General features: G+C 47.0%; 1 pseudogene; it reads left to right on the top strand.

The window, feature by feature from the left end:
* Nucleotides 1-646: 646 nt before the first annotated feature.
* LOC123401255 overlaps nt 647-24005 on the top strand; it is a 34655-nt pseudogene continuing 11296 nt past the window's right edge.

Below are 24005 nucleotides of genomic sequence, written 5' to 3'. Positions count from 1 at the left end.
TTTAAATCTTAAAAAATAACCGCATTATATTATGAAACGAAGGGAGTATTACGTATCACATTGGAAAAAGGAAAACAAGTTTTAAATCATGGATCAGACACTCGCAACGGGAGAAGGTGACCGACGCCCACACCCACTTCATCACTAGAAATGGTCGTTGCGCGTCGCGGGTGGATCCTTCTGGTCCTCATCGTACTCTGCTATAGTGACACGTAGATATCTCTCGAGATCAGTTACGCAACGGCCAACTCTGGATTCAAATGCTGCAACGAACCTACCAAATTGACCGAGTCAAACGTGGTTTGCCTTTTTTCGGCTGACATCCAACTGAACTGACATGCAACGGCTAGTGCAGCTCATGGAGTCATAGTTGTAGAGAGAGGAGTTGGCAATACAATAGTTGATGTATTGATGGGTGCCAAGGGCACGTATATATGGAGTATAAGTTGACCTCTATCTCAACTATACAAGATTAGAAGACGGGCCAGACTATACACAATATACATGCAACATATGTTCAACAATAGTCAAGAGGTAGCGTAGCATGCATACCGCCGCACGCCTGCACTGCACACCAGGGAGGAGGCGAGTAGCCAGCGGCCTGGCCGCCGAAGGATCTCTCGCTAGTCGCTACGACCTTGCATGCATGGAGAGGAATGGTGGCGGACGCGGCTTCGCCATTGTGGTGCCACTTATCGCCTTGGTCGTCATCGCGGCGACGGCCGTCGTGCTGCCGTCAACTGTCTCCAGAGGTGGAAGAGCAGGGAGCCATAGAAGAGAGTACGGGTACCGGTACCATGAGCACTTCGTGCAACACATCCCTGGCGAGCCCTAGAAAGCGGGGCAACTGCTACCCACGACTATTCAGGCCGCCAACAAGAAGCAATCTATTATAGCACACGCGCGTGCATGTACAACATGTAGTGGCGGTGATGAACTATTTGCTAGCTAGGTAGAGATGTAGGATCTCACATTGCATTTATATAGGTGGTTGATGACGAGATGACCTATATACTTCTCGCCCCTTGTTGGATACCCCAAGTGTAAGGTGGAGATGTAGTCAGCAGCAAATTTCCCTCACACAGAGAGTGTAAGGTTTATCGAACCAGTAGGACTCCTAGGATCAACAAGTAGGTGTCTTTCACCCTGGCGCTAGCAAAAGACGTGGACCTGCACACACAACAAATAACTTTCCTCCCAGCGAGTACAGAGAGGTTATCAATCTCTCCAGCCTTGTAGTTTGCAAAGGATCAAAACACAAGCGGGAAGGTAATAGTGATTGCAACGGAAGAAGTAAATGAAAGCGGTAAATGATAGAGGTGTAAACAATGATGGTGATATTGACCGGAGTCACATGATGTTCACTAGTGATGTCCCTCTCCCAAAAGACGATAAATAACTATGCTAGGGTAAACAAATCACAGTTGGGCAATTGACAGAATTATGATCGCACCGCAATGCTAATTATGCTCCTTGATAGTTAGAGGTTCAATAGTAATGGGCAGTACGCCAAGACAAGTAGACCGTTTATTCATCAGCATCTACTTACTAATCATCCACCTTGAGATATCTATCCAGAACATCTCGCCGGTATTAAGTTGCGAGCCCCACCCAAAGTGTAAACTCAAAGCAACGGACAACTGCATTAACGAACTATGCGTAAGGTAAACAATCCTTGCAACCATGCTCACAAGCACCGTTGTTTTCTCCCTGGTGGCAACAAGCACATCCCGTAGTCTCATGTTTCTGTCACTCAAGCTAGACATTGAGGGTCCCGAACCCACAATCATGCATAACGCTCCCTCTTGGAGTTACAATCTACTACTTGGCCAAAGCAATAAAAAGCAACGGAGAACATGCAAGAATCACTAAGAAACATAATATAAAAGGATAATAAAATATATAACTCATAACAATCTGAACATAATCTCATAATCCATCGGATCCCAACAAACCGAGCATAGCAATAGCAAGAGAATTACATAGATGCCTTGATCATGTAGGGTAGCTCACAAGGACTAACCATTGAAGCGCAAGATTGGAGAGAAGACATCACATAGCTACTGCTCACCGACTCATGGTCCAAGGAGGACTACTCACGGCATGTCCGGGAAGCGTCCATGGTGGTGGAGAAGCTCCCGGAGGTCAATCCTCCCTCCGGCAGGGTGCCGGGAAGAGGTCTCCTGACGCTCCCGATCTCGGAAGCGCTGCAGCGGCGGAACGGTGGAGAAATTCGCGATTCCAGAAAGTCTGTGAGGGTTTCCTCATGGATCTCTAAATATGGGCCAACGGAGGACACCGGAGGAGGTGGGACCCACCCAGGCGACCTCTTGGCGTGTCCTAGGGCCTGGCCGCGCCAGCAGGCCGCCTGGGAGGCCCCTCGCCCTCCTTCGGTGATCTCGAAGCTTCTGTTTCGCGGATTTTTTATATATTTTTTCTGGATTTTTTTGGGCTTCGGAGAATTGGGTAAAAGCCCCTACAAAATAGACATCAGCAGACAGAAACTGGCACTTGTTGCACCGAGTTAGTAGGTTAGTCCAAATATGTGTAAAATGATATAAAGTGTAGCAAAACAGATAACAATGTCACCCAAAAGATCATGGAACAAGCAGAAATTATTGATACGTTTGGGACGTATCAACATCCCCAAGCTTAATTTCTGCTCGTCCTCGAGTAGATAAATGATAACACAATAATTTATGTGGTGACACGCTAACACACATATAAGAACTTCAAAGTAAATCAAGTGAGATATGCAATTCAAGTCAAGACAATAACAAGCAAGAGTCTATATCTAGTAAGAAATAAAGGTGCAAGAGCTCTCACTGTCCGTGACTCGAATGTCTCCAAATGGTGTTTGCGTGCAATAAGTGGGAGATGGGTTCAGAGATAAAATATATATTTTTAGTTGAGAACTCAATCTACTAAACCTCACACTTAGTCTCCTTCGGAATCTTATTTTGTCTCATCCCCAGACCACTTGTCAGGCACAAGTCAAAACGATCCTCTCCCTTTCGATTTTGAGCACTCATGCAATGAATGAGCGTAATCAAGATATGTTGGCACTTAGGATGGCAAATAAAATAATGATGGGGAAGGAAGACAAAAAGGGTGTGAAAGGCTCACATCAATGAGGACAACCATAGGCGAGAGAAAGCCAAATGATAGATATGATGTGAGGAGTAGGGATTGCCATGTAACAGATGCACATATGAGCTAAGGTAAGCTCTCCAATGGAACTAGTGGGGTGCATCCAACTTGTTTGCTCATGAAGACCTAGAGCTCATTTGAGGAGGCTCATCATTGGAATATGCAAACCAAGTTCTATAGTGTAAGGGTCCCCACATAGTTATGCATGAATGATGATCTCTATGTAGTACTAATATAGTAATGGAGTACAAGTGTGGATCTTTCAAAAGGAGTAGTAGTGTTTCCCCCTTCTCTATTTTTATTTCTTTTTTTCTTTTTCTCTTTTTTGTGGCCTCTTTGGCTCTTTCTTTTAATCTCTCATTTGTCCTCTTTGGGATCTTTTGTTTTGTCCAAATTGGGATATTTTCCTCTCTTCAGGGAAGAACTCTATGTTTTACATGAATAGAAAGAAAAATCATCACACTTTATAAGAAGTACTCAACATAAAGACAAGTGAAAACTATCATGATGTATGCGAATGTATGCCTCTCCAAGTGTAGCAGGATGTGCAATGATACTAGCATGTCATGTAGCAGTAATGAGGGCAAGGCCCAACTAGCATGCGGCTCTATGATAAAGCAAAAGCATGTATGACATGAATATCAAGTCATGAGATGATGGATGTTGGATGGCAATGTATCTCGGAAAGGCTATGGAAATGCCTTAATAGGCAGGTATAGTGGTTGTTTTGAGGAAAGATATAATGAGGCTTATGTATGACAGAGTGTATCATGTCATGGGTTTGGATGCACCGGTGGAATTTGCACCGACTCTCAATGTGAGAAAGGGCAATGCACGGTACCGAAGAGGCTAGCAAAATATGGATGGTGAAAGTGCCAACAATCGAATACTCACATTAGTCTGAAGAACTCATACACTTATTATCGGTAACTCTCTATCTAGTTAGGAAATTCACAAAGAGGCAAGTGCCCCGAGGAGGAATGTTTGGGGGTTTGGTTATCCTTGCGCATCCTCAACTCATGGTAACGTGAGGGTACTCTATATATTCCAACCCCTCCAGAGGTTAGCGATTGTCGTGGGTATAAGTCTGACAGTAAGGGTGTAGGGTACGAAAGGATGGGCAGAGCCTTAGCTACGGCGAGGTTGTATGAGTTCAGGCCCCTCTACGGTGGAGGTAATAGCCCTACGTCTCAGTGCTCTGGGAGCTTGTTGTCGAGTGGAATATGGATTACAGTGAATTGCCAACCCTTGCACCAGTGGGGGAGGGCGGCTTATATAGAGTGCGCTACCCTCCACAACGGTTTGGTGCACAGGGGTGGAGTAGTGGCGCATAAATGCCTACGTTACAGGTAACGTATGTCTTAAATGCTAATAAAGGCACATGGAAACGTACGACCGTTTCCCTCCAGGGGGGTTACGATGCACAGAGTGGAATCCAGTCGGTTAGTTTGTTACACTCCGAATGCTCATCTCCGACTGGATGGTGGAGGATTTGTTACCGACTGGATGATGGGAAGTCCATAAGACAGTTGGAACTGACTAAGGATCTTATCCCTTATGAAGGGTAGCCCTTGGGTAGGACTTATAGGGCAGGCCTATGACCCTACCCTAGGACTATAACCCCATCATTAGTCCCCGAATGGATTGGGGTTGGAAAGACGAAGCGATGTTTGAAGTATGGATCCGACTGGTACGGATGCGACTTTGGCGTTGCTTGCCTCGATACATTTTGTCTTCTTTGTCCAACGATCCGAGTGGAAGTATTTGTGAAACGAACTGTCGGGAACCGAGTGCTTCTGTGGTATCTTCTGACGTGACCAGTCAACTGACAGCGGCGGATTTTCCGGGATCCTCAAATTTCGGTTGCCGCGCGCTCAGCGGGGATGACGACATCGCGCTCGAGTAGTACCTGACGCCTCGATTCCCGTGCCTTCATATTCTCCACTGATATCGCCGCGACCGGTCGGGGGATAAGATTTCGGGGCCACTTGCCAGTGACCCAGTCGGAACCTTATTTAAACCTCAGCGGCGAGGGTTTTTTCATTACACTCGCCGGATATCTAGCACTTGCCTGCCCCGCTTCTCTCGCCACCTCCTGCACATCCCAAGCTCCTTCCTTCTTCTTCTCCCTCGCAGATCCGCAGCCTCCGCCATGACAAAGGTGCAGAATAGCAAGCTAGAGGCGAAGAAGAAGAAGGGGAAGGCGGTGGCTCCTGCCCAGCGGCGGCAGCGAACGCTACCGGCGGGGTGGACCCAGGGGGATTTCCTCCCCTCCACGATGACGGAGGAGAACCTGCTGGAGTTGGTGGAGCATGGGATGATTGCGCACAAGTCGTGGAGGTTGCCGGCGGAAGGCGAGACCGAGCCGGCGCCCCGGGAGGGGGAGCGTGTCTTGCTGTTGAGCCATGTGTACAGAGGTTTCTCTCTGCCTCCTCACCCCTTCTTCAAAGGTATCATGAACCACTTCGGGGCGCAGCTCCACCATTTTCCTCCCAATGCCATAGCTCATCTCTCTGCCTTCGTTGTGCTGTGCGAGTGTTTCATCGGCTATCCTCCCCATTGGGGGCTTTTCAAACATATCTTCTCTGCTAGATCCCAGACCATCAAACAGCTTAGCCAGTCGGATGACAAAACCCACCTTCTCCAGCTCTGCGGAGGCTTAGGCTTCCAAAAGAAAAGTACAAGTAGCTATCCTGCTCTGCAGTTGAGTGAATCTGTTAGGAACTGGCAGTCGACATGGTTCTACTGCCAGGACGTTGCTTGCCCGAATGCTACCACTGGACTCCCTCCTTTTAGCTTAGACCGACCGGCTCCTCCTAGGCAGCTCGCGCTCACGAAGGCGGAGAAAACCCAGATCCAGCCTCTGGTCGATGCGCTTGTAGAGGTCGTCCGAAGGGGGGTCATTGGCATAGATTTGCTGGAGGTTTTCCTGGGTCGGCGTATCCAGCCTCTGCAAGCTCGAGACCATGCCATGTGGCATTACACAGGGCCTGAGGACTCCACTCGGACTAACGTCGAGTGTGCGACCGGGGAGATGGTGGCGTCGTGGGTTCTCAACATCACTGACGCCTGCGAAAACCCTAGAGGAGCTCGGCGAGTGAAGGCCTTCCGGGCGGACAACCCTCCTCCAAACGCAGTGAGTACAACTTGTCAAGTGCACCCAATTGTCTTAGGTTTATTGCTTTCTTGAATCATCGTCTGACGTCTGATGTCGTCGACTATATCTTGTGCAGGAGTGGACTAACTGGTTTTCTCCCGTCTCGAACGGGAATCCGGCCGAGGAGGAGGAAGGCAGCCAGGAGGGCAGCGTGGAGAGCGGCGAGTACGTCTCCGACAGTGGGGAGACGGAAGAGGAGTCCGCAGAAGAAGAAGAGGCAGATGAGGAGCAGACCTCGCCACCTCCACCGCCAGAGCCTCGGACTAAGCGTCGTCATGAACATGTGGCTCCTTCAGCTCCTCCAGTATCCTCGAGTGTGCCGCCAGCTCCGCTAGCTACTCCTGTGGTACCGAGTGCTTCGCCAGCCGTTCCCGTGGCTCCGAACGTTTGGAGCACAAAGAGGTCCACGGACTCTGCTGCTGAACCTGCGGGTCAGCCCTCTAAGGTGGCTAAACCGAGTGGATCTAAAGCTTGGAAGGTTCTGCCGCGGATGAGGGTCACAGTTCCCGTCACCTCAACGTAAGTGCATGGTTCTTCTATCTTCTTTCAGTATTTGATCGAATCTCTGCTTATTGGTCGAATGAATGGCACTCGACAGAGCTGCTACCTCTGCCACCTCTCCGGCACGCGGAGGGGACGGTCCCATGGACATGGACAATGTTGTCACATCCCAGCCAGGTGCGTCGCGGCGATTTCAAGACTTTATATTACTAGATCATGAATTCTGTCTTTGGTCTTGTCTTTTTCCTGTGGTCTCACGCCGTTCGGTTGGGTTTTCCTCAGAGGTGACCTATGTGGAGGAGGGCGACCACTGGAGGTCCGAGCAAGCTGCGGTGCCTGTCATTGAGGCTGTTCCACCGGTTACCACTCTCGCCATGGACGCGCCGCCGACTAAGACGATGCCGTCGACTGAAACGGCGCCGATCGTTGCTGAACCGACTGGAGCAAGCCTTGGGATGCCCAGGAGCCTCCTACGATGCCAGGCCCGTCGACTGTCGAGTAAAACGTCCAGCGCCTCCCAGAAGATCAAGTGGGAGCTGCCAAGGGGGCCATGGTGCAAGCGGAGCTGATGGCTGGAGAGGCCAAGAAGGCGTACGACTCCATCACGTCCTTGTACAAGCGAAGCTTGGAACTGCGGGACGATATCCAAGTAAGTGGGATAGTAAGTATTTACTTTCCTCTTGTAACCCAGTGGGTGTGCTCGGATAGCGTATGATTTTTTGCAATGGGTTCACTCGTAGTGAACCCAGTGGGTGTAGTCCCCGAGACTTCTGTCGAGTGCTTGCACCGGCAGTTGTCTTTATATATGTTCTTTAACTTGATTAGATCGAAAATTAATCTGTTCGAATGTTAACAGTTGGGGCACTCGGAGTGCACCTACTGGATGAGTCCCCGAGAGTAATTTTACTCAAGTCGGGTAGTAGTAGCCTCATAGGCTTATTTGTTGTCATGTAGCTCAATAGGGCGGACCTGTTTGAGTTTCATGCCAGTGGAGTCACTCTTAGTGAACCCACTGGGTGTAGTCCCCGAGACCGCTGTCGACTGCTTGCGTCGGCAGGGGTCTGAAGAACTTAGAATTTTTATTGTTGTCCTTGTTGAATTTGTATGATCGTCTCTTGGCGCTGACTTGCAGAAAACTTGCGAGATGGGGACAGCGTACGAGACTCTGAGGGCTGAAAAGGTTCAGTTTGCTGGTGAACTGGATGCAGCAATGGTTGCAATGGCTGGTATGAAGGATGTTTTGGTGGAACGAGAAAAGTCCTTGGAGCAGGCCCGTGAGGCAAACAAGGCATTGACTGCTGAAGTGGAGAAAATGGGGAAACAAAGGACGGAGCTGATGGGGCAGATGAAAATGTTGAACAGGCGTTGCATAGCATAGGAAAATTACGTCAGTGACTGGGCCCGGAAGATGATAGCGCTTCTGGGTGGTAAGTTCTGTTTTTCCGAGTGCTTGTGGACTGTGCATTTCATTCGGCGCTTGGTGGTTGCTCGTCCTGTCTTTGCAGACTTTTGCATGGACGCTGAGGTTGAAGCAGCTAACGTTGAGCGGTCGATTCTTGAGAACATTCCACTCGGCGAGGACGCCAATCGAGACCTGCTCCGAGCGCACATTCGTCTGGGCAAAGTTGGACCTTTCATCGGTCGACTAAGAGAAGTCGTTGGCCGAATCGACAAGGAGCTTTGGCCTGAAGACGAGTCTCGGCACGAGATGGAAGGCTTGATGACTCGGCTGGAGGAGGTCCCGAACCGAGTGCAGTCATGGAAGAAGTCTGCGGCTCGCTGTGGTGCGGACGTCGCTCTGTCTCTGGTCCGAGTGCATTGCAAGGAGGCGCGCGAAGAGAAGCTGAAGGCGTTGCAGGTCGCCAACACGAAAAAGCTTCGATTCGAAGACTTCATGGAGACTTTCCTTGAGAGCGCCACCCGCATCGCCGACGGGATCGACCTCAAGACGTTCGTAGAGCCTGCCAGTCCCAGCGCCAGTCCTGACGACGTTCGAGAAAACTTTTACCTCGGTATGCCGAGTGCTGGTTGTAAGAAACTTTGGCCACTGCTGTTGGCCGTCACATTCTTGGTTCGGTGTGGATAAGCTTGATCTACACCGAGCCAACTATTCTTAGGTGAACTTTGAATTCGAATCGAATCTTTTGCTCTTCTTTTGCCAAAGAGTTGTTGATACGATTTTGGCTCGTGTTTTTTGTTTGGCGTTTCTTGGTGAAGCCAATGGCAAACATGCGAAGCGTGTAATTGTCAGTTGTCTTGACATCTGCATGAGCCTCAATGAGGTTCTGCTACTCATGTATTTGTCAGTGGTCTTGACATCTACATGAGCCTCACTGAGGGTCTGTTGAGTCCCCGAGTGTATCTGTAGGATAAAGTCGAAGGCATTTGAGTACTTAGGCGATTCGTGATCACGGCTAAGTCTTCGAGTGCGACTGTCAAGTCGTACTCGGAGCGAGTTATTACTCATGTAATTGTCAGTGGTCTTGACATCTACATGAGCCTCAATGAGGTTCTGCTACTCATGTAATTGTCAGTGGTCTTGGCATCCACATGAGCCTCAATGAGGGTCTGCTACTCATGTAATTGTCAGTAGTCTTGACATCCACATGAGCCTCAATGAGGGTTTGCTGAGCCCCCGAGTGCATCTGTAGGATACAGTCGAAGGAAGCTTTCTATTTAAGCGATTCTTGATCGCAGTTAAGTCCTCGAGTGCGACGGTTAGTGCACGCTCGGAGAAAATTTGTACTTAGGCAATTCTTGGTCGCAGCTAAGTCCCTGAGTGCGACGTGAAGTGCACACTCGGAGAAAGTTAATACTTACGAGATTCTTGATCGCAGCTAAGTCCCTGAGTGCGACGTTTAGTGCACACTCGGAGAAAGTTAGTACTTAGGCGATTCTTGATCGCAGCTAAGTCCCCGAGTGCGACGTTTATTGCACACTCGGAGAAAGTCAGTACTTAGGCGATTCTTGATCGCAGTTAAGTCCCCGAGTGCGACGTTTAGTGCACACTCGGAGAAATTTAGTACTTAGGCGATTCTTGATCGCATCTAAGTCTCCGAGTGCGACGTTTAGTGCACACTCGGAGAAAGTTAGTACTTAGGCGATTCTTGATCGCAGCTAAGTCCCCGAGTGCGACGTTTAGTGCACACTCGGAGAAAGTCAATACTTAGGCGATTCTTGATCGCAGCTAAGTCCTCGAGTGCGACGTTTAGTGCACACTCGGAGAAAGTCAGTATTTAGGCGATTCTTGATCGCAGCTAAGTCCCCGAGTGCGATGTTTAGTGCACACTCGGAGAAAGTTAGTACTTAGGCGATTCTTGATCGCAGCTAAGTTCCCGAGTGCGACGTTTAGTGCACACTCGGAGAAAGTTAGTACTTAGGCGATTCTTGATCGCAGCTCAGTTTTTTTTTTTTTGAGACCGGAGTCTGCGACCGCAGAAGAATTTTGAATCTGCAAAAACTCAATCTGCTTAGTATTATTTCACCAATACTTGTTCTTTACATTGCTTCAGTCCACGGTCACGTGTAGAAGCGCTTCAGGAGATCTCCGTTCCATGCTCGCGGCTCGTCTGTTTCCCTGTCGATGTTGTAGAGTATGTATGCTCCGTTGTTCAGCACCTTGGAGATGATGAAGGGTCCTTCCCAGGAGGGAGCCAACTTGTGAGGTCTTTGCTGATCCACTCGGAGCACCAGGTCGCCTTCTTGGAATGTACGACTCCTGACGTGTCGCGCGTGAAAGCGCCGCAGATCTTGCTGATAAATCGTTGAGCGAGTCAGTGCCATCTCGCGCTCCCCCTCTAGAAGGTCCACTCCATCTTGCCTTGCTTGTTCTGCTTCAGCTTCGGAGAAGAGTTCGACTCGTGGAGCATTGTGAAGCAAGTCACTCGGAAGGACCGCTTCTGCTTCGTAAACGAGGAAGAACGGGGATCGCCCCGTAGATCTATTCGGGGTTGTGCGGAGACCCAAAAGCACTGAAGGTAGCTCGGTGACCCATGCGCCAGCGGCATGTCCCACCTCTCGCAGGAGTCGGGGCTTCAAACCTTGCAGAATAAGTCCATTCGCCCGCTCTGCTTGTCCGTTTGTTTGAGGATGCGCCACAGATGCAAAATCCACTCGGATACCTTGGCTTGCACAGAAACCTTTGAATCTGTCCGAGTCAAAGTTTGTCCCGTTGTCTGTGATTATGTTGTGAGGTACCCCGAATCTGGAGATGATGTTCCTGACAAACTTGATGGCCGTTAGGGCGTCGAGCTTCTTGATGGGCTTGGCTTCAATCCATTTTGTGAACTTGTCGACTGCCACCAACAGATGTGTGTATCCCCCTTGACCTGTCCTGAATGGACCAACTGTATCTAATCCCCATACTGCAAACGGCCAAACAAGAGGGATTGTCTTCAACGCAGATGTTGGCTTGTGGGACTTGTTGGAATAGAACTGACAGCCTTCACATCGGTCGACCATATCTTTAGCAATTTCGTTCGCTTGCAGCCAGAAGAAGCCAGCTCTGAATGCTTTGGCGACGATTGCTCTTGAAGAGGCGTGATGACCGCAGGTTCCCGAGTGAATTTCTTCCAGGATTAACTGTCCTTCCTCAGGGGAGATGCATCGTTGAAGAACGCCTGAAACGCTTTCCTTGTACAACTGGCCATCAATGACAGTGAACGACTTTGACCTGCGGACGATCTGCCTTTCCTGGACTTCGTCTTCTGGTAATTCCTGCCTCAGGATGTATGCAATGATCGGCACAGTCCAATCGGGGATGACAGCAAGAATCTCCATGATCAAATCAACCATAGCAGGTACGTCGACTTCAGTCGGATCTGTTGAGCTCTTTGGTTGTACTGGTTCCTCTGTGAAAGGATCTTCTTTAACTCAGGGAAGGTGGAGGTGCTCGAGGCAGACGTCACTCGGGACTGGTCTCCGAGTGGATCCGAGTTTTGCCAACTCATCAGTTGCTTGGTTCTTCAGTCGCGGAACTTCTTCTCGAGATTCCTCACTGCATTGCAGTATGTGGTCATGGTGGGGTTCCTGACATCCCACTATTTCATCACTTGATTAACCACCAAATCCGAATCGCCATAGACCATCAAGCGACGGACGCCGAGTGCGATGGCCATGTGCAGTCCATAAAGGAGAGCTTCATACTCTGCCTCATTGTTGGAGGAATCAAAGTGTATCTGCAGCACATACTTGAGTTTGTCGCCCTTTGGCGATACTATCACAACGCCAGCGCCAGAGCCATTCAACATCTTGGACCCATCGAAGAACATTGTCCAATGAGCCGAGTAGATGTGGGTCGGTTGCTGTTGTTCTACCCATTCTGCTATGAAGTCAGCCAGAGCTTGAGACTTTATAGCTTTCTTGGCCTTGAACTTGATGTCACAGTACAACATCTCCATTGCCCACTTCGCCACTCGGCCCGATGCGTCCCGATTGTGGAGGATTTCCGACAACGGAGCATCAGAAACGACAGACACCGAGTGGTCTTGGAAATAATGAGCCACCTTCTTCGCAGTCATGTAAATCCCGTAGATAAGATCTCGATAGTGGGGATACCTCTGCTTGGAAGGAGTCAGGACTTCGGAGACGTAATACACTGGCCGCTGAACTTTGTATCTTTGCCTTCTTCTTCTCGTTCGACTATGAGAACAGTGCTGGCGACTTGATTTGTAGCCGCGATGTACAGAAGAAGGGGCTCTTTACTGAGCGGAGCAGTAAGAACCGGCTGGGTGAAAGTAGGACTTTGAGGTCGTCAAATGCAACTTGGGCTTCATCTGTCCACTCGAAAGTATCTGATTTCTTCATGAGTCGGTACAGAGGAAGTGCTTTCTCGCCGAGTCAACTGATAAACCTGCTCAAAGCCGCTAGGCAACCTGTGAGCCGTTGAACATCGTGTATTCTGACCGGCCACTCCATTCGGACGATGGTCCCGATCTTTTCGGGGTTGACATCGATCCCTCGTTCGGAAACGAAGAAACCGAGTAACTTTCCGCTGGGAACGCCGAATGAACACTTGGCGGGGTTGAGCTTGATATCGTACCTACGAAGGTTGGCGAATGTTTCTGCCAAGTCAGTCAGCAGGTCGGAACCTTTGTGTGACTTGACTACGATATCATCCATATACGCCTCCACATTCCGACCGATCTGGTCAAGGAGGCATTTTTGGATCATGCGCATAAAGGTTGCTCCTGCATTCTTCAAACCAAATGGCATAGTGATGTAGCAGAAGCACCCGAATGGGGTGATGAAGGCGGTTTTTAATTCATCGGGGCCATACAGACGGATCTGATGATAGCCCGAGTAGGCATCAAGAAATGACAAATGCTCGCAACCCGCAGTCGAATCGACAATTTGATCGATGTGGGGGAGCGGAAAATGGTCTTTCGAGCAGACCTTATTGAGATGCTTGAAGTCGATGCACATTCGGAGCGACTTGTCCTTCTTGGGCACCATGACAACATTGGCGAGCCACTCGGAGTGGTGTACCTCGTGAATGAAGTTGGCTGCCAAAAGCTTGGCCACTTCTTCTCCGGTTGCCTTCCTCTTGTGCGCGGCGGACCGACGCAGGCGTTCTCGGACAGGCCGAGCGGTGGGATCCACATGCAGTCGGTGCTCAGCCAACTCCCTGGGTACACCTGGCATGTCAGAAGGCTTCCATGCGAAGATGTCGCAGTTCTCACGGAGGAATTGGATGAGCTCGGCTTCCTATTTAGGATCGAGGGTGGTTGAGATGTTCGTCGGGGCAGCGGTGTCGTCCGTCGAGTGGATGCTGACCTTCTTCGTCTCTCCCGCCGCCTGGAATGCGGACTCTGAAGCTGGCTTCTTCGAACGCATCAACTCAGCGGGGTCGACCGTTTTCTTGTACTCGTCAAGCTCGAGGACAGCCATCTGCTGATCGGCGATTCTTGATCCCTGCTGCAGACACTCCTCGGCCCGCTGTCGATTGCCTGTGATAGTGATTACACCTTTTGGGCCTGGCATCTTCAACTTCAGGTACACGTAACATGGGCGGGCCATGAAACGCGCATACGCCGGGCGACCCAGAATTGCGTGGTAAGCGTTGTGGAAGTCCACCACCTCGAACGTCAGCTTTTCCTTGCGGAAGTTCTTGTCGGAGCCGAAAACGACGTCCAACGCGATCTAGCCGAGTGACTTGGCCTTTAGTCCAGGGACGACTCCGTGGAACTGCATGCTACTCTCGCTGAGTTTGGACATCGGAATGCCCATCCCCTTGAGAGTGTCAGTGTACATGATGTTCAAACCACTGCCACCGTCCAAGAGGACTTTGCGCAGTCGGACTCCTTCCACCACCGGGTCGACGACCAGAGCTTGCCTCCCTGGGGTGGGCACGTGTGCTGGATGATCCAACTATTCAAAGGTGATCGCAGTCTGAGACCATTTGAGGAACGTGGGGTTGGTCGGCGTGGCCATGTTCACCTCCCTGTTCACCAGCTTCAGTCGACTCTTTCTCTCAACGTCAGCAAAAATCATCAGTGTTGCATGGACTTGGGGGAACGGATCCTCCTTGTCCTCCTCATCTTTCTCATTGCCCTTTTCACTCGGTTGCCCTTCGCCGAACCCCTGGATCAGGAGGCGACATTGCCGAGTGGTATGCTTCGGATATATGGCATTGCCCTCTTCATCTATCTTTGTGTGAATCGTACATGGCTGGTCCAGGATGGGGTTGTTGAACTGCTTCTTCTTGGGGGTGAACTGAGCCTTCCCCTTGCCCTTGAACTTGGCATTGGTAACAGCTGCGGCTTCTGCCTGCGGAGTGGACGGAGCTTTCTGCTTCTGCTTCCGAGTGTTATTCCCTTCTCCGTCGGCGACTGTTTTGTGCTTGCCGCTACGGATGCGGTCCTCTTCTTTTCCATTTGCATAGCGTGCCTCTATCTCCATCATCTTGCTCATGGAGATGTCGCCTGTTCGATCGAACTTCACGTACAGATCCCGGTACCGCACGCCTGCCTTGAAGGCGCAGACTGCTTGGTGTTCTGTGACGTTCTCCACCGTGTGGTAGAGGGTCGTCCAACGTTGAATGAAATCGCGCAGGGGCTCATTCTGCTTCTGGACACAGTGCTGGAGCTCCACGAGGCCAGCAGGGCGCTTGCACGTCCCTTCGAAGGTCCTGATGAACACTCGGGCCAGATTTGCCCAGCTGTAAATGCTTGACGGGGCCAATTGGTTCAGCCACGCTCGCGCCGAGTCGTCGAGCATCAGAGGGAGGTGCTTCATGGCGACGTGGTCGTCCCCTCCTCCGATCTGGACTGCCACTCGATAGTCATCCAGCCACGTTTCTGGCTTGGACTCTCCTGTAAACTTGTTGATCCCCATCGCCAATCGGAAGTTGGGAGGGATGTCTGCCAAACGGATGGCTCGACTGAAACACTCGGGACGAGAAACGATGGTCCTGCTTCCACTCGGACGGTCAATATCATGACCATCGCGATGGGCTCGGCCCCTGTCGACCCTCCGCTGGGCGATATGCCCTCTCGTGTCGGGCCTTGGATCGTAAGTGTCACCGACTGAACGCCGATCATCATGATGTCGGGGCCCGTAGGGCCCACCCCGCGGAGGGGTGCGTGAACGGCGACGATCTTCGGGGTTCATGGAACGACTGCCTCCCCTGGGTCGCTGATGAGAACCAGGGCTGTGAACTGACCGATGCGTGTTCGCATGGACATAACTATTGTGGATCCTGTTGTGCGACTGGGAGACCGCCGAGTTTTGCTGCTGCGTCATGTGCAGCAGGGCGCGGATTTGCTCGATCCCCCTGAAAGCCTCTGAATCAGTCGGCTGAAGGGAATCGGCTATCTTGGCAGCGGCAGCCAAGTTGAGGATGGGTGTGCGGAACAACTCCACGTTGCTCCGCCGAGTGTGCCGACTGGCAGAACGGCGAGGTGGACGGCGAGCGCCGGATGTTTCGCCGATCTCGTGCTCGTTCCGGCCAGTTTGGCGGGGACTTTCGTGGGAGTTGGCCATGTGTACTTCTGCTGCAGGCCCGCGACCCAAGTACTCGGAAGGAAACTCAGTCGGAACCGAGTCCGAGCGCCGGGACGGCGGGGCAACCACAACCGACTCTAGGACCGCCACTTGTGAAGAAGCGTTCTGGCGCGCCTGGGCGTGTTGCACCCAACGCTGGAGCCGCGGACGGCGGGACCGCTTGTTGCGACGCGTGATGGCGGTGTAGGTCGACACCGGAGCTGACTGCTGGAGAAGAAGAATGCCACGGGCGCCGGCACGGAAGTGCGTAGCTCCGCGACGGGGAAGCGCCTCGACGTCGAGAGGGGCGTCCCGAAGCCATGCCGAATCATCGACGATGAAGGAGAGAGCGCCGAAGAGGATCCCGTGACCCATGCTCGAATCTCCACCAGATGACATGACGAAAAGATGTAGTCGCAAACTCGCCGAAAGTCGCTTCGATGCCTGCCCCACGGTGGGCGCCAACTGTCGTGGGTATAAGTCTGACAGTAGATGTGTAGGGTACGAAAGGATGGGCAGAGCCTTAGCTACGGCGAGGTTGTATGAGTTCAGGCCCCTCTACGGTGGAGGTAATAGCCCTACGTCTCAGTGCTCTGGGAGCTTGTTGTCGAGTGGAATATGGATTACAGTGAATTGCCAACCCTTGCACCAGTGGGGGAGGGCGGCTTATATAGAGTGCGCTACCCTCCACAACGGTTCGGTGCACAGGGGTGGAGTAGTGGCGAATAAATGCCTACGTTACAGGTAACGTATGTCTTAAATGCTAATAAAGGCACATGGAAATGTACGACCGTTTCCCTCCAGGGGGGTTACGATGCACAGAGTGGAATCCAGTCGGTTAGTTTGTTACACTCCGAATGCTCATCTCTGACTGGATGGTGGAGGATTTGTTACCGACTGGATGATGGGAAGTCCATAAGACAGTCGGAACTGACTAAGGGTCTTATCCCTTATGAAGGGTAGCCCTTGGGTAGGACTTATAGGGCAGGCCTATGACCCTACCCTAGGACTATAACCCCATCAGCGATCAATTTAGTAGCTAGAGTTCTCAGCTAATTTTTTGTTTTTGAAGAACACACGGATTTCCCAAAATACGACACCTATCACTAATAGGCTCAAGATCTTGGCACCAATAGTCCAAACATTACTCAAATCAATACCTCAAAACTATTGCAAGTTACTACTATGCTTAAATAGCAATCTCAATTACCTACTCATGCAAGACACACAACTCAGTGCAACAAGCCAACTCTATAAACAAGATAAGCATGATAACTCAAGAGAGTTCCAAAATCAACCTAAATAATAGCTCTTAAAAAGATAAGCATGAAAACTAAGACTTAAGCATGACAGTAGCTACAAGAAGATGAAGAACACACAAAAAGGATAAGCATGAAAAGCTATGTTGTGTTCTAGAGTGGAATGGAGCGTGTGTGTCTCCCAAACAAGGTAGGCTAGGTTCCGACTTGTTATGACCAGCGAACGAAACTAAAATAAACTAAAAAGCAAAGAACGAGATGCTCCAAGCATAGCACATAACATATGAAGTGATAAAAATATAGCATGCAGATGAACGAACTGATGATTGTTGATAGAGAAGGGGATGCACAGGGGCATCCCCAAGCTTAGACGCTTGAGTCTCCTTGAATATTTCTAGGAATACATGGGGGCATCCCCAAGCTTGACCGTTTGACACTCCTTATCTTCTTTCATCATCTCTCCCATCGCATACTTGAAAACTCCCTTCATACAAAACTCATCATAAGCTGATTAGAGTGGTTAGTTCCCTTAATAAAATAATTCAATACCTACTGGAAATAAAGATTTTCATGAAAATCTACTGCTTCTCATGATTGCCAAATGGTTTTTGCAAATAAAAAGCAAGCTTAGGATTCGCAAAACAATGAAAACACAAAACATGGCAGAATCTGTGAAAAACAGAGCATTAGGTAGTAAATAATTTATTAGGGGTACTTCTACAACTCAAATCAAAAAACTCAGAACAGATGCCAGAAATTCAATTATATAGATCATGTTGTCAAAAAATCAGATCAAAAATATGATCTGGTGAGTTTTGGCGAATTTTTCTGTCACGCAGACAGAATTTGTTTCTGGACAGCATGTCACAATTTTTGAACTTTCTTGCAATCGGAGGCTAAAACTTGGCACAAAGATTAAAAATAAAGATACAACAATGTTGCTACAATAGTACCACACATCAAGACCACTAAAAACTGAAAGTAAAAACTCAAAGTAAAGATAACAAGGGTTGTCTCCCTAGAGCTCTTTCTTTATAGACATAATGATAGGCTTAAGATTTTAATGATGCTCTTGTAGGAATAAGAGTTGTAGAACAAAAGAGAGCATCGAAAAGCAAATACCAAACACATTTAAGTCTAACATGCTTCCTATGCATAGTAATATTGCAATAGAATAATTCAATGAAGCTCAAAGCAATAAGCATAGGAAGGCAAAACAAGTGCAGCTTCAAAACCTTCAACATAAAGAGAGGGAACTTGATATTAATGAAATATCTATAAGCATATGTTCCCTTGTCATAATAATTTTCAATGGTATCATGAATAAACTCAACAATATAAGTATCACATAAAGCATTGTTACCATGATCCACATGGACTTCATGAAGAGGATAAAACTTGGACTAAAAGAGAGACTGAATCTCATCCCAATCCCATAGGTGAGAATGATCTAGTAGCCTATACCATTCGAATGATTTTCCTTTCAGTGACAAGGCAAATAATTTCCTCATGACTCCATCTCTTGTCAAACCTGAAATCTTAAACAACTCACAAAGTTCTATAAGTTTCAACAAATGAATACTAGGATTGACTGTTCCATCTCCTGCATAACAATCATTCCTAATTATTTCAATTATCCCAAGTAGTACTTTGAAAGGGATACATTCAACAGGTGGCGGAAACTTATCTACCACGGGTGTGCTAGAGTGGCCTTCCCCAAGCGTCGAACTAAGAGTGCAATTTTTCATAAGCCTAACTAGTGAAGTCACACAACTTAGTCTTCATAGTGGAACCCATAGCAGCAGCAAAAAGCAAGAACAAAGCAACTAATTTTTTGTTGTTTTTGGTATAAGACTCTAAAGCAAGAACTAAAAAAGCAAACTAACAAGACTAAAAAGCAAAGCTAAAAGATAGCATGCAACTCCCCTATCTTGAAGAATGGAGTCCCCGGCAACGGCGCCAGAAATTCTCTTGATGACGAGATGATGTATATACTTCTCGCCCCTCGTTGGATACCCCAAGTGGAAGGTGGAGATGTAGTCAGCAGCAAATTTCCCTCACACAGAGACTGTAAGGTTTATCGAACCAGTAGGACTCCTAGGATCAACAAGTAGGTGTCTTCCACCCTGGCACTAGCAGAAGACGTGGACCTGCACACACAAGAAATAACTTTGCTCCCAACAAGTACAGAGAAGTTGTCAATCTCTCCGGCCTTGTAGTTTGCAAAGGATCAAAACACAAGAGGGGAGGTAATAGTGAGTGCAACGGAAAAGTAAATGAAAGCGGTAAATGATGGAGGTGTAAACAATGATGGTGATATGGACCGGAGTCACATGATGTTCACTAGTGATGTCTCTCTCCCAAAAGATGATAAATAACTATGCTAGGGTAAACAAATCACAGTTGGGCAATTGACAGAATTATGATCGCACTATAATGCTAATTATGCTCCCTGATAGTTAGAGGTTCAATAGTCATGGGAAGTACGCCAAGACAAGTCGACCGTTTATTCATCAGCATCTACTTACTAATCATCCACCTTGAGATATCTATCCAGAACATCTCGCCGGTATTAAGTTGTGAGCCCCACCCAAAGTGTAAACTCAAAGCAACGGACAATTGCATTAACGAACTATGCGTAAGGTAAACAATCCTTGCAACCATGGTCACAAGCACCGTTGTTTTCTCCCTGGTGGCAACAAGCGCATCCCCCAGACTCATGTTCTTGTCACTCAAGCTAGATATCGAGGGGCCCGAACCCGCAATCATGCATAACGCTCCCTCTTGGAATTACGATCTACTACTTGGCCAAAGCAATAAAAGGCAACGGAGAACATGAAAGAATCACTAAGGAACATAATATAAAAGGATAATCAAATATATAACTCATAACAATCTGAACATAATCTCATAATTCATCGGATCCCAACAAACTGAGCATAGCAATAGCAAGAGAATTACGATGCCTTGATCATGTAGGGCAGCTCACAAGGACTAACCATTGAAGCACAAGATTGGAAAGAAGACATCACATAGCTACTGGTCATGGACTCATGGTCCAAGGAGGACTACTCATGGCACGTCCGGGAAGTGTCCATGGTGGTGGGGAAGCTCCCGGAGGTCAATCCTCCCTCCGGCACGGTGCCAGGAAGAGGTCTCCTCACGCTCCCGATCTCGGAAGCGCTGCAGCGGCGGAACGATGGAGAAATTCATGATTCCAGAAAGTCTGTGAGGGTTTCCTCATGGATTTCTAAATATGGGACAAAGGAGGGCACCGGAGGAGGTGGGGCCCACCGAGGCGACCTCCTGGCGCAGCCTAGGGCCTGGTCGCGCCAGCAGGCCGCCTGGGAGGCTCCTGGCCCCCCTCTGGCCCTCCTTCGGTGATCCCGAAGCTTCTGTTTCGCTAATTTGTTATATATTTTTTCCGGATTTTTTCGGGCTTCGGAAAATTGGGTAAAATCCCCTACAAAATAGACATCAGCAGACAGAAACTGGCACTAGGTGCACTGAGTTAGTAGGTTAGTCCAAATATGTGTAAAGTGATATAAAAGTGTAGCAAAACATGTAACAATGTCACCCAAAAGATCGTGGAACAAGCAGAAATTATAGATACGTTCGGGACGTATCAGTGGTCGGAGGCTTGATCGAGGAAGGATTGGCTCGGTTTGTTAGAAATATAGGATTGTGGTCTACCCCTATTCCTCTGCGCTTATCCATGGTGTCGTTCACAATTCGCATATGTGAGGTTAGGGGGTAGGGACCTTCTTATATTGTCTTTTCAAAGAGTCCACCTCTTATACAAATAAGTTTCCTAGTCTTTTTAACTAGTTTTCTGGACTAGATTCCAGAGCAAATTACCAACCACGATCATATTTATATGTTAACGAATTCTATCCGTTTATGTCCTCCGAGCACACGCTTGTGAGCAACGTGTCATAATAGAGTGTATATTATCTAAATATGTAGATCAATACTAGGGTTGTACTCTAACTATACGATCTAGCTCCTTCCGATATCATTGTATCAGGGTAGTCTTTCCAATATATATAAATAGTATATTGTATTTCAGTGATAATCGACCAGCTTCCTTAAGCATATAACTTAAGTATGTTCCAACAAGTGACAATTCCATGATAATCATGTAAAATAATTCCATGTATAATTACATAATGAGGTATTCCGAATATTAGCAAATCCTGTTAATTTGAATATAGTTGCAGGACACATAATTCCAACATCTCCCACTTGTCCAAAACGATCATTCAAATATTCGTAAACCCATAGCCTTAATATGATTACCAAATACCTCATGACTAATAAGCTAAGTCAAGGGACCATCAATCATATTAGCACTACGTTGAAAAATCCCACAAAAATGTGATACTTTCCCTGAATATGTTTCCTTGTTGTGAGACCTAAGATCATTAGAGACCTTAGTTTCCGCCTAATTATTCCAACATAGCTGTCCTCGGCTTCTCGAGTATTATTTCCTCGAGTGCAATTCCACCTTTACACGCACCTTGAGTATTGTGTTTCCTCAAGTAAAATTCCGCATCATTTATTTCTAGTCACATATATCAATAATGTGAATAATTCCACATTGAGTCAAAATATATGATAACCATGTTGAATAAATTTTCAGAAACACATAAATATCAAATCCAATCAGTAAATGAAGTGTCATGTGTAACCTTGTTTTGAAAGAAATTACTGACTTTAGTTAGTGCACCTGCACCATATTAGTACTACAAAAATAAAATTGAATATGCGTACCTGGACTTATTTCTCATCTCGTAGATACAATAATAGCTTCCTCAATGTGTTTAACAAGTGACATGTTGTGATGTACTTTCCACAATCTAATATGATGTGTGACATTCTCTTAGCTTCTTGTCTTTCCTTCCACTACTTGAATGCAGCTATAAATTCTCGAAGCTAAGGTATGATTGTATAACGAAGATACAGTAAATTTCAACACCATGTATTATCCTTTTTTCCTCAGGAGTTCAAACGTAATTCCTCACTGAGTTTGGTTTCACGTACTTTAACAAGTTTGCAATTTTCCAAAGAAAACATTGCAAAAACATGTCCTATGTGGTTCCACTCCTAAAATATTGGAAGCTTCAAATGTTCCTTTCATACGAAAATTAGAAAACACGACCAAGCTTTCACTTCCATCAATGTGTTTTCGTCATTGCAAACAACAAAACAATTGTCAACGTATACAATAATAATGCAAAATATTTTACACTTACATTTGTAGATGACCTCCTTGCTTTATTTAGAAAACCATATGACATGCTATTCCATTGATGTGAAGCTTGTTATAAAACCATACAATAATGTATTCAATTAGCAAACTATGTTATAGTTCCTCTTTTCCAAAATTCCAGGAGAGAGAATTTCCACAAAGTATATTTCCCTTTGTGTGAAGAATTGAATAACAAGAATGATGTCATAACATTCCACTGAGCCAAATTTCCTCACAAATGAATAAAAAAACACTTACAAACAATGGGCTTGCAGTTTCTTGGTACGATAATAAGTTCCCAGACTATATAATTCCTCATTGAGTTTATTCCTTCCCGCATTTCCACCCCCTATAGTTGAAACTCGTGATTTTTTTAGCCTTCTTAAGAGACTTCCTCTAAAATATAGAGTGAGTTTTCCCCCAAAACACATAACAATTATCCATAGATGACATTCCAAGTTAATTCCTCCCACTTATCCTAAGCATGTCGGTCTTGGGAGTGTCACTTGTAGATTCCTTGAGGTCAAGATTATATTCCGGTGTGATTGTCAACAATTCCACCCTTGATCATATAAATAATTGTGTTCCTACTCTCCACCAGTTTTTTTATTTTTCATTTAACAAATAAAACATCCTTTGAACCAATAGAATAACAATGAAACATTGTTGGTGTTTGCTTTGTAGTATCTAATAATTTCCTGTCAAGATAGAATATTTCCTTCCAGTCTAAAAGACAAATAATGGTTGTGCTAGATGAAGAATGATAACAACAAATGGCAGTTTGCTATGCTCCTTCAAAAATGGAATATAAAAGGCATTCACTTCCCCCACTCAATTGTGGAGTGTGCAGTATATTACAATGATGAACAATTCCATGCTCTTTTCATGTTCAATTGATATATTCCTAAAGCGTACTTTTCCCCACCAATCATTTGTTAAAACTTTGATATATTTTAATCAACTGATTTTCCACTTCAGTACGTAATGTGACAAGCACAATAAAACATTCCGACTTGTATTTCAAATAGTATAAACATAACCATATCAAGTGCAGTTATCAATGAATGTGATAAAATAAATAATCTAGCCTCTAGTGAGAGTGGGAAAAAATACCGTAACTATATAAAAAAAATATGATGTGAAGTTTCCTTTTGTAATCTCCTTCCACCTTAATAAAAGGTGTGCCGGTAAAAATGTCCAGTATATATGCTTCACAAAATACCAAAGTCCTCCCACTAAAGTTTAGAATTTCAGAATAGATAAGCCAATCCATCTAGTTCCAAGATATGTGTCCAAGTCGTTGATGATGTAGATAATAAAATTACAAGCATGTGTTCCCATTGTCGGTATTCCCCCATATAGAGTTATCTTTTCTAAATAAACAAATTTGTTTGCCAACTTCCAATGGACATCAAGAAAGATAGACCATTGTGTGAGAATCCATAATGCACTAATTTAACCATTGAGCAATATTTTCGCTCTTTCTTTTCCAAATAGTATGTCATAATCAATAGATTACAAGATATAAAAAATAAATCAAATCCCTTCTTACGGAAGTTTCACAGAGTGTTGTATAACAATAATAGTTTTCCTTCACAAGGAAGTTTCATGGCATAATTTCCAATCCAAAGTACATCAATTTTCTTTGAGATTGTTGCATGCCAATAAAGTTACTATGATATTCCAGCAGTAAATGATGTATATG

The sequence above is a fragment of the Hordeum vulgare genome, chromosome 6H (assembly GCF_904849725.1).
Source record: "Hordeum vulgare subsp. vulgare chromosome 6H, MorexV3_pseudomolecules_assembly, whole genome shotgun sequence".
Lineage (NCBI taxonomy): Eukaryota > Viridiplantae > Streptophyta > Magnoliopsida > Poales > Poaceae > Hordeum > Hordeum vulgare.
The sequence above is the reverse complement of the archived record's forward strand: the minus strand, read 5'-3'. Positions and strand labels throughout refer to the sequence as shown.